Below are 16,475 nucleotides of genomic sequence, written 5' to 3'. Positions count from 1 at the left end.
CGTAAATGTGAACAATGGTCATAAGTCACTTTTTTTCAGTGCCTTTGTAAGTTTGAATGGTCAGTAAATCTACTGTTGTGAGTCAAGAACCACCTGTATTTATTCCTCCTTTTATTTACCCCACAACAATAAACCTGTGAGGTGAGCTGGGCTGAGAGAAAGTGACTAGCTTAAAGTCACTCAATAAGGTTTCATGCCTAAGTGGGACTAGAACTCACAGCCTCCTGGTTTCTAGCCTGGTGCCTTAACCACTGTAGAACATCCCACTCTTACGGCTTTCCAGAGGTTGCTGAACAACTGGATTTTCCTGAAAGCCTTGGGGTATTGCATGAGGAGTCTTCAGTCTCAGTGTTAGCGAACTGCCATTATTGCATTATTTTTCTTAATTATAGGATTGTTTTATTTTATCCTGAACATCCGTTCCCTTCCTGCAGTCTGTTAGGCAGCCTCATCAACTAATATAGCTGTGGAAGTGTGAACCTCATCTGTTTCTGCTTATTTTATTTCCGCACCTACCAGAAAATATTTGCATTTTTGTCTAATATTAAGGGAATATTTGAATAATGACTGGGTTGTATGTTTTCCACAAGGACTGATTGACACATTGTACTAATCCTAGCACAGCTGGGTACCAGCACCTATTGTGTGAAAGCAATCATTGAGTGATTTCCCCACCCCCATCAATACAAGAATACAAGAATACTTGAAATTTGCCCAATATCTAACAATACCTAATACAGCTTGTCTCCTCTGGTAACTTGTAGGTGTGGCATTAAAATTTCCATATTTCACAATGCTTGTTCCCCATCCCTTCTTCTTTAAAATGGCCAACAAACAACTGGAAGTAGACAGGTTTGAAAAGAAACGTGTGGAAAATCGAAATCTGGTGTTTAAAATTCATTCCTGGGAAAAAGCTTGTAGATTGTTTTGTTACTTAGTTCTACAATCACCTTTTGGAATGTGACTCTATGCTAGGTTTCACGGGCTGACCCCCGGGGATTTGGGGGTCAATTTTTAATTTTTTTAAAAAAATAAACTTTATTAAACATTAAAAAGTATTTACACATTACAAAACATTTAGTTAAAAACAAAACCAAGACGAAAGAGCATATCCAATAAACACAAAACATGTACATATACATTTCTAATTGCTTAAAGGGTGTATTCCTTATTTTCAATAGAGGGTCATTTTTTGGCGTGTGCAGAAAATGGTTTAATACGGGAGTCTCCAAACTTGGCACCTTTAAGCCTTGTGGACTTCAACTCTGAGAATTCCTCAGCCAGCCATGTTGTTGTATTGAAATCCACAAGTCTTTCTTTTTTTGTAAAATTTTATTTCAGTTTTCCACATGTTTTTAAAATATCTTTTTAATCTTTCTGCCATTATTGAGGCAAATATTTTATAGTCAGCATTTAGCAGGGATATTGGTCTATAATTTTTTATTTGTTGCGGGTCAGTATCTTCTTTTGGTATAAGTGTAACATATGCCTCTGTCCATGAATCAGGTACGTTATTTTTTTTGTCAAAACCTCATTCAGTACTTCTAGCATTGTAGTAGAGATTACTTCCTGTATTGTCTTATAAAATTCAGCTTAACATATTTTAAAAACATCTCTTTTTAGTGAACAACATGATTCCAGGTTTCCACATACAAAAATGACTGTAATTACACATTCATCTTTCATGTTCAACTTCATATCTTACCAATACTTTACATATTTTCTATTATTATATATTTTTCCAAATACTTTCCTCCTATTTAAATCGCAAATAACTCTCATAACTTCATAATTATTATACTTTTATACTTTGATCTGTCAGATTTGCAATTTCATCGCATATTCTTATTTCATTATTCCACAAATTCTAGATTCATTCAAACATTTCAAAAGATTCCCCCCTACAAACACACAATTATTAATTTGAGTATGCCACCCCTCTAGCTTGAAGTCCACAAGTCTTAAAGTTGCCAAGCTTGGAGGACTCTGGTTTAAGATTTTTGTGGGGCTGTTTTCCTTTTTTTTTTTAATAAGGTGTTTTGCACTGCAGGAAATCTTATGGGGCTTGTTTCCCCTTTGGGTTTGCATCCCTCAAAAGAAACCGTCTCTCCTTGTTATTTATACAGAAACACCTATAATTCAATCATGTAGGCAAGAAAAGAGCAGATAACTAGGATCTCCCTAATCTTTTGTCTAAATCTTCCGGTTCTGGATTTGCATCAGAGAGCATTTAAGTAACAGGATTACTCCCACAGGACTTTCGAACTGAGAATTATCTGTAAAGTAAGGACATGTTTCACTTAGAGCCTGGCTGAACATTTCTACTACATTCTTTAACACTGTTATTCCTTTTTCAAAGTTGAAAAGAAATGGCTTATATTCTTCTACTGCAACATTGAAGGAAAACTAGCCTCCGGTGTGTGTGTTCATTTGCAGGTTGTTGTCCTTGCTAGTTTTATTCATTCATGTGTATTTATTTATTAGACTTGTATGCCACTCATCTGGCCTACTTATTTCTCCAACGGTCAGACGGAAGTGTTCTCACATTCCTTGTCCAATCTTCTTCCCACTAATCCGTACCTTCCCATCTTTTACTACAAGTGCAGATGTGAGTAGGAGACAGATCTCATGAAGCCTGAACAGATCTGGAAGCCCAGAAGTTGTCAGGTTTGCTTTAGCCACAAAGAAGAGGGGGTCAGCTTATTCTCCAAAGAACTTGAAGGCAAGACAAGTAGCAACGGATGGAAACTAACCAAGGAGAGAAGACCTAGAACTAAGGTGAAATTTCTTGACAGTGAGAACAGTTAATCGGGGGAACGGCTTGCCTTTGGAAGTTGTGGCTGCTCCATCACTGGAGGCTTTTAAAAAGAGACCCTGCAGCCATTTGTCTGAAATGCTGTAGGTATAGTGGCTCCTGCTTCAGCTGAGGGTTGGACTAGAAGACCTCCAAAGTCCCTTCCAACCAGTGGTGCGATTCAACCTGTTTAACAACTGGTTTGGTGATCATGCACGTGCACCAGACGTGCACTTTGTGTGTGTGTGCACAGCATTTGGAAAAGACCATTTTTATCTATAATACTTACCTTCTGCTGCATCCCCCAGTGAGTAATACAGCTGATGCGTGGCAAACGGAAGGAAATAAAGCACAGGAAAAGGGCAGGGGTGGATGGGCAGGGCCAAATGTTAACCAGAACTACCGGTTCACTTGAACCGGTCCAAACCGGTAGAGTTCCACTCCCTGCTTCCAACTCTTGTTATTCAGTTGCACATTTTTTAACAACAGCGCTCCGCAGTATCTCCAGCGGTGAAGCTCGGATAATGCGTACATTGTCCTTAGTTTATCCATAAGGTCTAAGGCACTCTGGGAAAGACACAGAAAAGCTGAAGTATCTTTCCAAGTGGGGTTGGAGTGGAAAAGTTTTTCAGGAGAGTAGAAGACAGATTTTGGCACAGTGCTAAACTTAGCAGGGAGCGGAAAGTTGGCTGCCTAACTTTTCAACGACAGGGTACACCAATTCATTTTGTGTCCATCCCATCAACCGTCTGGATTGGAGAGAACTCGCGTCCACCGGAGGGACATTAACATTTCTGTTAATAGGACTAGTCTAGCTGATGCCGAGTCTGGATCCAGCTTTGGTTACTTATTAATGAGGCTGCAAAGTGCCTCCACTTTAGACTTCACTTAGCTGGAGGGGGCTTCCGCACATCAATTTGACTTCTATTAAATGGCTAATGGCCACCAAGGCAGAATGTCCTCGCAGCAGAGATCACGTCCTATTTAGGATTTAATGTTTAAATATTTAATTAATTTAAACACTGCCAAATATTTAATTAAATGCCATCAAAGCCATCCTGACATTTCTGCTCAGTTAAAAGGGAGAGTGGTGAAGGGAAAGAAAGAGAGACAGAAATAAAGCGAGGGAAGGAAGGGGGGGAATGAGCTCTCCAGCAGAATCGAGGAATCTTGGTTTGTGATAACAGCACATCTGGAAAACCCCAGGCAGTAGAAGATTGTAGGGAGCATAGAGCAATGGTAGGGGGTACAGGGTTCTTTTAAGGAAGAGAGCCACACTCCCAAAAAAGTTTGGGTGAAGGCAGGAAAAAGAACACCCTAAATTTGATTCAGTTTAATTTACATTGAAATATAATGGATACTATTATATATACTGTAAAGGGATGCGGTGTCTCAGTGGCTAAGGTGCTGAGCTTGTCGATCAGAAAGGTTGGCAGTTTGGTGGTTCGAATCCCTAGCGCCACGTAAGAGAGTGAGCTCCCATTCCTTGTCCCAGCTTCTGCCAACCTAGCAGTTTGAAAGTATGTAAAAATGCAAGTAGGAAAATAGGGACCACTTTGGTGGGAAGGTAACAGCGTTCTGTGCACCTTCGGTGTATAGCCATGGCGGCCACATGACCACGAAGACGTCTTGGGACAGCGCTGGCTCTTCAGCCTTGAAACAGAGATGAGCACGGCCCCGCTAAAGCTGGAAATGACTAACACATCTGTGCGAGGGGAATCTTTATCTTTACCACATCTAGTTTCTAGCTATGTCTATGTCATTGTCATCCACCCTTGAAAGTCACGAGAAAGTCTCAAGTCAAACTCAAGTGCTGAATTCATACACTTATTTGTAGAGTGACTTGTCAATGCTTTTCTTCAGAATGCTTTATCTACTTCTCAATCTAATCGGCTGAAATTTTCTGGTGATCTCCTATCTGTTAACAAGTTGTGACGTTGAGCAACTCTTTTTTTCAAAGTTAATCAAGATGAATTTTGTGGCCACCTGTCATGTCCCTGTCAGAGTTTGAATCCGAGGAGGAAGCCAGACAGCTGACAGGGAGTGGGAGTGTGGCTCTGTTGACTGTGGAGGAGGCTGGAGAAGGGCAAAGTCTGGCTGGGCAGAACAGGGAAGAGATAGAACAAGGGAGAGGGAATTCAGAGGAAGACCCAGGCCCACCCCCTCTTCATCCTAGGGCACACAAGGAGGAACGGAGAAGAGAGCAATGTGTGGCTTATCGGGGAGGAAAGGGCCCTGATTCCCTTCATTAGCCACAGCTGGGAAGAGAGTTTAAAAGAAAGGCAGGCTGTGTGCGGCAGGCTGCTGGGAGCAAATGTGACTTTATCCTGTGTTGTCGTGGCTTATCTGTGTTCCTGGCGTATTCCCAACCGTGTGAGTTTTGCCGTGCCTTCAAGTCTGAAATTCTTGCTCCTGCCCTACCAAACTAATTACTTTAGTTTGGCTTATTTGGACTTTAAGTTACAGTTTGTGTTGACCATGTTTTGGACTTAATTTTCTGCAGTCAAAGGCTGTTCCTGGGAGAGTTTTTCTCCAGCCAGAGGGTAACCTGTATATTGGGGGCAAAGTTGGAGCTAATAAAGGGACTCCTGATTATATGACTGTGTTGCCTTTGTGCCACACCCCGGGTCATCACACCACCTTAAACTTGGGTTTATATCAAAATGGTGTTGTTGTTTTTTCAAGAGGCAACTGGACTTTCTTATTTTTCTTTGAAGACTTTGTTTCATTACTTTGAATCTCCATAGACATTAAAATGGCAAGTTTAGTATAAGAGGTGGTCTTTGAGCACAATAAAAGTTTTATTAGTTTGGATGTGTCTACAGGTAGTCCTCAACTTACAACCACTAGTGAGCCCAAAATTTACATTGCTAAGTGAGGCGTTGGTTCAGTGAGTTTTGCACCCTGTTGTTTAAGAAGGAACCATGTATTTTTCATATTTCAATCTCTCTCTCTCTCCTTTGTTTTTTTTAAACAAATCCATACTTTTGAATCCTGAGTTCCATAAATACTTGAAACTGGTTGGTTGGTTTCACCTACCCTATTAAGCCAAAACCAGGGGTGGGATTCAGCCGGTTTCGGCAGGTTCGGGTGAACCAGATGTTAAATTTACATCTGGTTTGCCAAACTGGTAGCTGAACTGACCGGCTGTCCCTGCCCACTCCTCTGAGCCTCCACGTGGCCCATTTTGGATGCTGGTAAGTGCAGGATCCATGTGGAGGCTCTGGGAGGCTGAAAAACAGACCAAACTGGAAATTCCAGAAGTCGAGGAATGGGTCTGTTTACAGCTTCCAGAGGGCCTCCAGAGTCTGAGGGAGGCCATTTTCATCCTCCCAGAGGCCCGAGGGAAGCCTTCGGAGCCTGGGAAAGGTAAAAAATGCCCCTCCCAGAAATTCTGGTAGACCATGCCCACCGTAGCCCTACCCACCCAGCAACCGGGCAGAGAACCAGTTGTTGGGATTTTTGAATCCCACCCCTGGCTAAAACACACTTTCCTTCTTTATGGCTGAACAGAATAATCTGCAAATTCAACTAAGGTGGTTTGTCAACTTAGATTTTATGGGTGAACGGGTGACTTAAAGGTTTGTTATCCATGAAACATGGTTAAACAATTCACAGCTTAATATGTTTGGATGTATGTACCTGTTTGATGATGTTTGTCAGTAAATAGAGCTCCTGGCTTCCTAAATGGGATAACAATCCATAACAGTATGAAATTTCACAAATTAGATTGATAAACATGACAGTGGGCTTTTCCTGTTTTCTCAATGTCTGTGTCCCCATCCTCCCCATAAATTAAAGGTTATTCAGAATAGAATAGAATAGAATTCTTTATTGGTCAAGTGTGATTGGACACACAAGGAATTTGTCTTGGTACAAATACTCTCAGCGTACGTAAAAGAAAAGATACATTCGTCAAGAATCGTAAGGTACAACACTTAATGATAGTCATAGGGTACAATAAGCAATCAAATCATACTAGGAAACAGTCAATATAAATCATAAGTATACAAGCGACAAAGTTACAGTCATACAGTCACAAGTGGGAGGGGATGGGTGATAAGGAGTGATACGAAGATTAACAGTAATAGTAGTGCAGACTTTGTAATAGTTGGACAGTGTTGAGGGAATTATTTGTTTAGCAGAGTGATGGATTTCGGGACAAAAACTGTTCTTGTGTCTAGTTGTTCTGGTGTGCAGTGCTCTATAGCGTCATTTTGAGGGAAGGAGTTAAAACAGTTTATGTCCGGGATGTGAGGGGTCTATAAATATTTTCACAGCCCTCTTTTTGGACTCGTGTAGTATACAGGTCCTCCATGGAAGTCAAGTTGGCAGTAATTGTTTTTTCTGCAGTCCTAATTACTCTCTGGAGTCTGTGTCTGTCCTGTTGGGTTGCAGAACCAAACCAGACAGTTATAGAGGTGCAGATGACAGACTCAATAATTCCTCTGTAGAATTCAGTTCAGCTGTAGTGCAAACAGGGATTGTGTTCTCAATGTAGAGGCTAGACAGACAGACTTACTCAAGCGTTACTTACACCATAATTAGAATAGGAAGTTACATGCTTTTCCTTTTCTGGAAGCATTGGGGAGACACTGTTATTACCCAAATAGAGCATTTCAAAGATTCTACTGCCACCTTGTGGACATGTACACCCTATATTTATTTAGGCTACGTAGGAATGAAATGTCCTTAAAAAAAAAAAACAATTAGAATTGAAACGTTATGGATGAGCTTTTAGCAAAGATCTTCGCCATAATCCCAGGATTAGTTTTTGGATGTCATCTCAAAGGTTATGAAAACAGGTAAGGCTAGATGATATTATTAAAAAAAAACGGCTGTAATAATAGAGCTCATCTGATATATTTATTATATGATGGCTGGTGAACAAAGTTAGCACCCACCCCTCTCCTAGAAGAATGAAATATTTTGGGAAATATTGAAAAAAACAAACAGAATATTATATTTCCCTAAAGGAGAAACGTTCTCTTGGAAAACAGCCCCCACCAGGACTGAGCCAGCTTCTCTACAAAAGACGCTTCCGCTCCAGGGTGATGGGATTAAGTCCTGGCCCTTCAGGACGCAATAGGACCATTTAGCAGAAGACATAGACCCCACTGCATTAAAATCTCCTGGGGACATTGCGTCACCCAGCAAACTTCAACCAAAGTTATCTCAGACAAACATGACCTGACATGGCCCCATGGGAGTCTCACAACAGCCAACAGAATACATGTTCTTGCACAGGAACAGGAAGTTTAAGTGCAAAGCCCAAGAGAAGGTCGGTCCTGCCCCCCCTCTCTCAACTCTGTGTGGTCAGCTACTCAGAATCACACGTGCTTGGTGGTTCTGGACCCTCTTTCCAATCAGCCTCCAGCCTCCATTTTGTCTCCAGTGCCTTTCTCACAGTTTGGAACTGAACCAAATTGATATTTCTTCCAACACTGGTTATATGGTCCCACTTTTTGTCACTAGAGGTTCTAGTCTAGCCAGGATTTGGCTGTGTTCATACATCATACAAAGTCAAGCCTTATTAACCGTTGTTAGTTGTATAAATCATCATTGGCTGGATTCACATAACACACTACTCCCTAAACTAGGAGTTCTCAGTCACATTAGGAACTATGGCGCGGGCACTCTCACAAAATGGTTGTTGAGTCCTGCCCACTCACAAATAGCTTCTATGAAGAGCAAATGGCTTGGATGCCAGAATGTTCTTGGCAAGTTCTTAATCAGATTTTGCAGACCAGTGACAACTTGTGAAGGAAAGGGCATAAACCACTAAACTGACCAGGGTCCCTTAAAATCCCTTGAGAATTAAGATCAGCACCATCAGTGTGAGGATGCTCATGAATCATCCTTGTTGTGGTCCGCCAGCAGCCTGCAGGGCTGGTAGCAGAGTTGGACAGTGGGGAGGAACGTGGGCCAGTTCTGGAGTCTGAGGAGGGATCTGTGTCCAACACAGAGATGGGGCCGGGGCCATCTGGGAGTTATGTGCCAACTCCAGAGCCTCCAGATTCTGACATCAGTGAGGCAGAGGAACAAGGGGAGCCTGTTCCCAGCACGCACATGTGCAGAGCTGCCAGAAGGCAAGAACAGTTAAGACAAAAGGGGTGACTCGGAAGTAAGGCTTGGAGATGATTGGCCCCTCCCATAAGACATAAAGGAGGAGCAAAGGGACAGGAGCCTTTGCAGGAAGCAACTTTGTTCGTTCAATTTAAACTCTGAAACTCCATGTTGACTTTGTGCTCCGTTTGGTCTTGTACAGCTAATTGGCAATTTAGTCATTGGCAGCATTTCAAGGGAGATAAAGGTGGGTGCTTATCAACCTTATCCTGAAAGACTGTGGCAGACTTCTGTTGGACAAACTGTTTGGGATTCATTACGGGCTGTGAATGCATATAATTCATAGCCATTAGAATAAGAAGAAAGTTTTGGGGACTAAGCATGTGACTGTTACTGTCTCAGGAAGCCTTGGTCAGAACAATCCTTGTGGTAAGAGCAAACAAATGTAATAAATAAATGCTGTTTGACATGTCGGTTGAGCACTAATGTTGATGATTAATAAATGATAATATATACGTTTAAAAACCTAATAATGATTAGGCACAGACTTGTATATGAGCTCAGGGCCATCCTTAAAAAAAAAAAAAAAAGACAGCGCCCTTGAGTTATCTGTGAAAATATGTGCCTGATCATTATTTGGGGAAGACGCTTTAATGGATAAACCTGGTGAGCTGCTGTGGCACAGTGGTTAGAGTGCAGCCTTGCAGGCTACTTCTGCTGCCTGCTGGCTACCTGCAATTTGGCTGTTCGAATCACACCAGGCTCCAGGTTGACTCAGCTTTCCATCCTTCTGAGGTCGGTAAAATGAAGCACAGCCAAATTGTTGAGGGCAATAGGCTGACTCTGTAAACCACTTAGAGAGGGCTGTAAAAGCCACTGTGAAGTGATATATAAGTCTAAGGGCTATTGCTATATTTCTTTTAGGGCTTGGCCAACTCTCCAGAGCTGGTTCCAGGTGGGACTTCAACATTAGCACCGCCTACAAGTACAGTTTCTTTTTCCTTGCTTCCTTCGCAATCTTTACATTTCTTTCCTTTTTATGTTGTTGCTGGAAAGGCCACATCCACAACTGCTTAGAGAGGGCTGTAAGGCACTGTGAAGCGGTATATAAGTCTAAGTGCTATTGCAATTGCAGGCTAACGCTGCTCATTGCCAGGAGTTCAATCCTGATTGGCTCAAGGTTGACAGCCTTCCATCTTTCTGAAATCAATAAAATGAGGACTGTGATTGTTGGGGGCAATAGGCTGACTCTGTAAACGGTTTAGAGAGGGCTGTCAAACACTGTGAAGTGGTATATAAGTCTAAGTGCTATTGCTACCAAGGTTAAGTCACCAATAAGGCCTTTTCAAAGCAATCCAAGTGCAAAAAGAACAGACTTCACTGGGCTCTACCAAAGAGAATCGGGAAGACCTTAAACAGTGTCTGGTCTACATTTTTTATCACTCCGTTGTACATCTTTGAAGTTCATTGGCCAATTGTTGGCAATGCAGGCTCACTCTACACACTGATCTGAGCAGAAGGGTTAGCTGGTGTTGCCCCTCCTCCATTACTGTGGCTCCTGTGCCTTGAATTGCTGTGAAAACATCAGAAATTCAGGAAAGGATTTCTTCTCCCCAATAATGCACCTGCCTGAAAAGAAATTATTCTCTCATTTATATGAAAGACATCTCCTGAATTTTGAAATGTTGGCAAGTAGGAAGCTGGTGTATGTGTTTTTTTTAAATGGGCTGGATTTTTCTGTTCTCTTATTACGGATGAACATCTTTTTTTAATAGAGGGAAGCGACGAGAAAGGATCAGGATTCTGCAGTGCAAATTGATGTTTTGGCAAGTACAACAGAGTTTTTACTGGAAATGGTAGAATGGCTTAAGAATCCACACAATTCTGTTGTTATTTCCGATGGAAATAGTAAATTACTTGGTCGTTGTTTTTTATTGGGCCTTTTTTTCCCATCTGTATTAATGCGTGCATCTCGGTTAAGATATATGCAAAATCGAGGCAGAATGCCAGATTTTCAATAAAACAGTCACATAATGTTGTTCAAGCGAACTGCCAGCTTCCTAATACAGTTCTATGTCAATAGTCAACTCCAAAAAACAGTACAGCTGTAGTGAGGTGGCTAAAGAGAGCAACTACAAAAACAATATTGTTGGTTCTGGTGTCTCTAACTTTGGAGTAAAATAATGGTTGGACTAGAAGACCTCCAAGGTCCCTTCCAACTTCGATTCTCTCCTCTCCTCTCCCTCTCCTCTCCTCTCCTTTCCCTTCCCTTCCTTTCCCTTCCCTTCCTTTCCCTTCTATTCTATTTGACTCTGGTGGATTAATCTAGTAAAGATAAAGGTTTCCCTGTCCAGTCATGTCCGACTCTAGTGCTTATGTCCATTTCTTGGCCAAGGAAGCATTGCCTGAAGACATTTTCCATGGTCATGTGACTATATGCCAAAGGCGCATGGAACATTGTTGCTTTTCCACCAAAGTGGTACCTATTAATCTACTTTCATTTGCATGCTTTCAAACTGTTAGGTGGGCAGGAGCTGGAGCAAGGAATGGGAGCTCACCGATTCTGCAGTGCTCGGGTCTTGAACCTGTGACATCAAGTTCAGCATCTTTAACTGCTGAGTCTGAGCCTAACTGTAGAGTAAAACAATGGACTCCAGTGGCTGATGCTATTTCCCTCTCATTCTTGACAATTCCTCTACCTTTCGGGGTAGAGCTGAGTTTGTTACACACTATCTCATTTCCAGGGCTGCAATCATCCTTCAGAGACATCTCCAAAATGTAGATGACATCAGAGACCTTCAAAAGATGTCACCAAAATTGTAGGAAATTATGAACTACTTGATTAACAATAATATTATTCACTAATGATGATAATTTAATGCAAAGGGCATATAACATTACGGCTGGTCCCACAATATAATTGGATACAATAATAATGTATAATAACATTAATAATGTTAGGGCTGGTCCCACCCCATGATCCAGAAATGGGATAGATCCATGAATTTAATTCTCTTAAGCAGCCACAGCTAGAATGGCAAATGGTGAAAGTCTTTGGATCATGTAGTTTGACAGTATCTGGAGAGTAACACTTCTCTGGGATAAAGTTTGGTTTCTAAATATCTTCTGACTGAATTACAGTCCACAAAGTTTCAGGCTGTGGTAATAAATCATCAGCGTCATTTTTTTTCATAGGATTCCCCCTTCTTCCATTTTTGTCACCCAAGTGATAACATTGACAAAGCTAAATGGGAAATATTAGTGGCTTAACACAGTTGTCGTTGCTTTATCCTTTTCTAAATTATACTGAGGTTAATTCTCTCTCTCTCTCCTTCCTCCTTCCCTCTTTCCCTGAGTGTGTGTGAGTGTGTAAAGCTGGAGAGGAGATTTTTTTTAAAAAAACCACAGCAAGCAAAAAATCCATTTGCCAGCCAGTTTACTGGCTGCAGCAAAGATCAAACTATTTGATCTCTAGTTGAGAAAGACCTCAGCCTTATAACACAACACTGAGTGCTGTAGTTAATTCCTACCAAAAGGGGGGAAAAAAAGAGAAGAGGAAATTTATGTATGAGCTCTTGAAGTAATGAGACAAAAGTAATGTTGATTGGCCTCATTTATTGCAGTTCAAAAGCTGGTTATCACTGCTGCAATGACGAAGGGCCAAGCGGTGATCATTCTGTATCACCAAGAAATTAGTGCTACCTCCACAAAGTGCATTCAAGAGTTTTCTGTCCCCCATTTAATCTGAAGGCATTGGAAACTAAACCCACCCCCAGTTTAGATTATTATTATTATTATTTTTAATTTTCGGATTTGCAAACCTGGGGCTTTCTTCACAAATATATCAAAAGAAAAGACTTCTGGCATCTGCTTCACCAGATCTTTGTTATTTGGGAGCTATTGTGTTGCAAATCCCAATCCTAAACATTTTTAGGCATTCTATTGTTAACTCGTTTTTTGTTGTTCCACTCCATTTTCTAAGAAACTGTCAATCACTGAACAACAGTTTGGTACTTTTATTTATTCTTGCACATCTTACAGGGGAAATATATTGTCTGCTTAGTATCGCATGGAAGCACTCCTTCACTATTATTTATCTAAAATCTGAATCCGTCTAAAATACATGATTTGGGGGCAGCTGACCGTACAGGTGGCCTTCGACTTGCAACAGTTTGTTTAGTGACCACTCAAAATTACAGTGGCACTGAAAAAAAGGGACTTATGACCATTGCAGTACCCCACATGATCAAAATTTGGCCGCTTGGCAACTGACTCATATTTATGACGGTTGCTGTGTCCATTTTTTGCGACCTTCTCACAAGCAAACTCAATGACGGGAGCCGGATTCCCTTAACAACCGGGTTACTAGCGGATCGACTGCAGTAATTCACTTAACGGCTGCGGTAAGAAAAGTTGCAAAACGGGGCAAAACTCACTCCCCAAATGTCTCACTTAACAACAGAGATGTTGGGCTCAGTTGTGGTCATAAGTTGAGGACCACCTTGTTTTAAAAATAAACCCACGTACAAAAGGTCACATAAAAACACATAGCATCCAAAGTTTTTTTTTTTAAAAAAATCAACTCAGGGTACGATCAATGCAACCAGGAAACAGGTTCCATTACACACTCAGCCTCAAGCACCGTGGCAAGGCCTTGCGGATGGCAAGCAGACTTGGGGCCAATCTGGAGGAATGAATCCACAGGGCAGGCCCCATGGTTCCTGCACCCTATCGAACCGCATGCCAGAGATGGTATTCAGCCGGTTCTGACCGGTTCTTGAGAACCGGTAGCGGAAATTTTGAGTAGTTTGGTGAACCGGCAAATCCCACCTCTGACTGGCCCCGCCCCCATCTATTCTCCACCTCCCGAGTCCCAGCTGATTGGCTGGGTCTTCTTTGGTTGCACAGGAGAACGGAGCTGGAAAGCAGGTTAGTGGGGTGGGGAGGGAATGGAGATTTTGCAGTAACCTTCCCCTGCCACACCCACCAAGCCACGCCAACAGAACTGGTAGTAAAATTCAATCCTACCACTGCCACATGCCCTAGTATATGGGACTTTCTACTAAAAATCCAACTTCGGCAATTGAGGTTTATTCATTGTTCCTTCCTTTTTGGGGGTCATCTTTATACACCGCTATTTACATGTGATCCAGATGCTACACAAGTAAGATAATCCGTGCTAGATTTTGCTCTTCCTTATGCCAAAACAAAAATCAGGAACTCACAGGATAGGATTTTCTCCCAGGGTGATTGGACAGTTAAAAGCCATCTTTCCCAATTTGGAGCCTTCCAAATAGGGTTGGACTGTTAACCGTCATCATTTCTAACCTGAGCTAATGGAAATGAGGTATGGAGGACATATTGGAGATGGATCTAACCCTAAACAAACCAGAACATGGCTTGTTTATGTTTGTGTTTACGGAATAAGCCCTTGTTGTCTGAGTTCACATGTGACATTAATCCATGTTGGAACATCACCATTCCTATATAGCCAATTACTCCTCCTCCTCCTCCTCCTCCTCCTCCTCCTCCTCCTCCTCCTCCTCCTCCTCCTCCTCCTCCTCCTCCTCTTCCTCCTCCTTCCATTTTAATCCTACTGCCTTTATTAGCCGAACGGGATTTTGATAAATTTCAAACGGTGGCATAATGCAACATGAAATAATATCAATCAAATAAAACAGTATAATGCACCTCTCCTTTTCTGTAGCTTAATTCCCATGTTTTTAAGTGTCTTACTTCAATTCTCAATGTACACTTGTATTCCCAGGCTTATGCTGTAGTCTGGGTTTAATATACTATTTGCTTAATGGCCCATTGACATAATCATTTGATATAGATCCTAGTCATACCACATTACCAGGTTGTGATATATTAATATAGCTACTTATTAATGTTGGATGAGAAACCTATTATATCATTATCCATGAGCAATTAGTTGCTATCTAACGCAGGTATATACATTTAGCATAAGTCATTAGGAGGCTGGCGGCTTCAAGCTTCTGGATCTTCTCAGTTAAGATGGAAATCAACTGGAAATCTTTCCAGTTCCATCACTGAGTTGTATGTGGAAAACATCCTTTGCTGCGATTTTACCATAACTGCTTACCAAAAGTAGTCCTTGACTTTCGACTGTAATTGAACCAGAGGTGGTATTCAGCCGGTTCTGACCAGTCCTGGAATACCGGTAGTGGACATTTTGAGTAGTTCGGAGAACAGGCAAATCCCACCTCTGGCTGGCCCCGCCCCCATCTATTCTCTACCTCCCGAGTCCCAGCTGATTGGCTGGGTCTCCTTTGGTTGCCCTGCACAGGAGAACGGAGCTGGAAAGCAGGTTAGTGGGGTGGGGAGGGAATGGGGATTTTACAGTATATCCTTCCCCTGCCACACCCACCAAGCCACCAAGCCATGCCCACAGAATGCCACGGCCACAGAACACCACGCCCACAGCTGGTCGTCTGGGTCTTCTTTTGTTGCCCTGCACAGGAGAACGGAGCTGGAAAGCAGGTTAGTGGGGTGGGGATGGAATGGGGATTTTGCAGTATCCTTCCCCTGCCACGCCTGCCAAGCCACACCACATCCACCAAGCCACGCCCACAGAACCGGTAGTAAATTCTTTTGAATCCCACCACTGAATTGAAGCCAAAATTTATGTTGCTGATTGAGACTTCTGAAAATGAGTTTAGCCTCATTTTATGACCTTTCTGGCCGCAATTGTTAACTCAATCATTGCAGTTGTTAAGTTAGTAGCATGGTTGTTAAGGGAATCTGGCTTCTCCATGGACGTTGCCTGTCAGAAGGTCACAAAATGGGATCACATGACCTCTGGAGACGGCAGCCGTCATAAATATGAGTCAGTTGCCAAGCATCTGAACTTTAATCATGGGATCATAGGGTTACTACAGTTGTAAGTGTAAAAAAAGGTCATAAGCCACTTTTTTTCAGTGAAGTTGTAACTTTGAGCAGTCACTAAATGAATTGTTGCAAGTTGAGGATTAACTATATCTTTTTTTTTTTTTAGAAAGTGGAGTTAACAAAGGAATCTTGCTATTAGGAAGTCTAAATTGAAACTGTGGGGATCCTAAACTCTATAAATCTGGTGATGCAGCCATTTGGAGTTCTAGGCCCTTCTGAATCCCACTTCTGCATTTAGTATGGCCTGGTTCACCCAACATTCAAAGCCAGGTCTGCTTAATCATAGTTTATCGAATAAGCCTCCGTGGTTTATTGAATAAACCACAAAGCCCTAAGCCGCAGTTTACAAACTACAATCGCTGGGTTTGTGGAATCAAAATCAACCGAGAAAAATCAAGCCCCATTAGAGTGGGATACATGAGCGGTAGATTAGAGGACTTAAGATGAAATTATAACAAGACTAAGCAATCTTTGGGTGGTAACGGTGAGAATCGCTTTAGAAAAGCAGAACCTCTTGAAATCTTAAAACTCCTAACACCAACAGAAATGGAAACAATGAAAAAAAAAATTCTGAGGCAAGATTACAGAGGATTTTGAATTGATCAAGAGGCACTCTGGATTCCATAGGTGGTTGCTCAGATGATATCTTGTAAATCAAGTTTCAAAAAAGGAGAACAATATTTGGGTTGCATTTCCTGGAAGC

General features: G+C 41.8%; 1 long non-coding RNA gene across 1 annotated transcript in view; it reads right to left on the bottom strand.

Annotated features, from left to right (window-relative positions):
* The window catches only part of LOC148124842 (uncharacterized), a 75,985-nt gene extending 71,128 nt beyond the window's left edge, over positions 1–4,857 (bottom strand). The window contains exon 1 of the long non-coding RNA XR_015744970.1: positions 4,781–4,857. This is a non-coding gene — a long non-coding RNA (uncharacterized LOC148124842). The remainder of the gene's footprint in view (positions 1–4,780) is intronic.
* Between the last annotated feature and the right edge of the window lie 11,618 nt (positions 4,858–16,475).

Source organism: Pseudonaja textilis, chromosome 11 (assembly GCF_049901715.1).
Source record: "Pseudonaja textilis isolate UNSWEBS1 chromosome 11, rPseTex1.2, whole genome shotgun sequence".
Lineage (NCBI taxonomy): Eukaryota > Metazoa > Chordata > Lepidosauria > Squamata > Elapidae > Pseudonaja > Pseudonaja textilis.
Note: the sequence above shows the minus strand (reverse complement) of the source record. Positions and strands in the feature narration are given on the sequence as shown.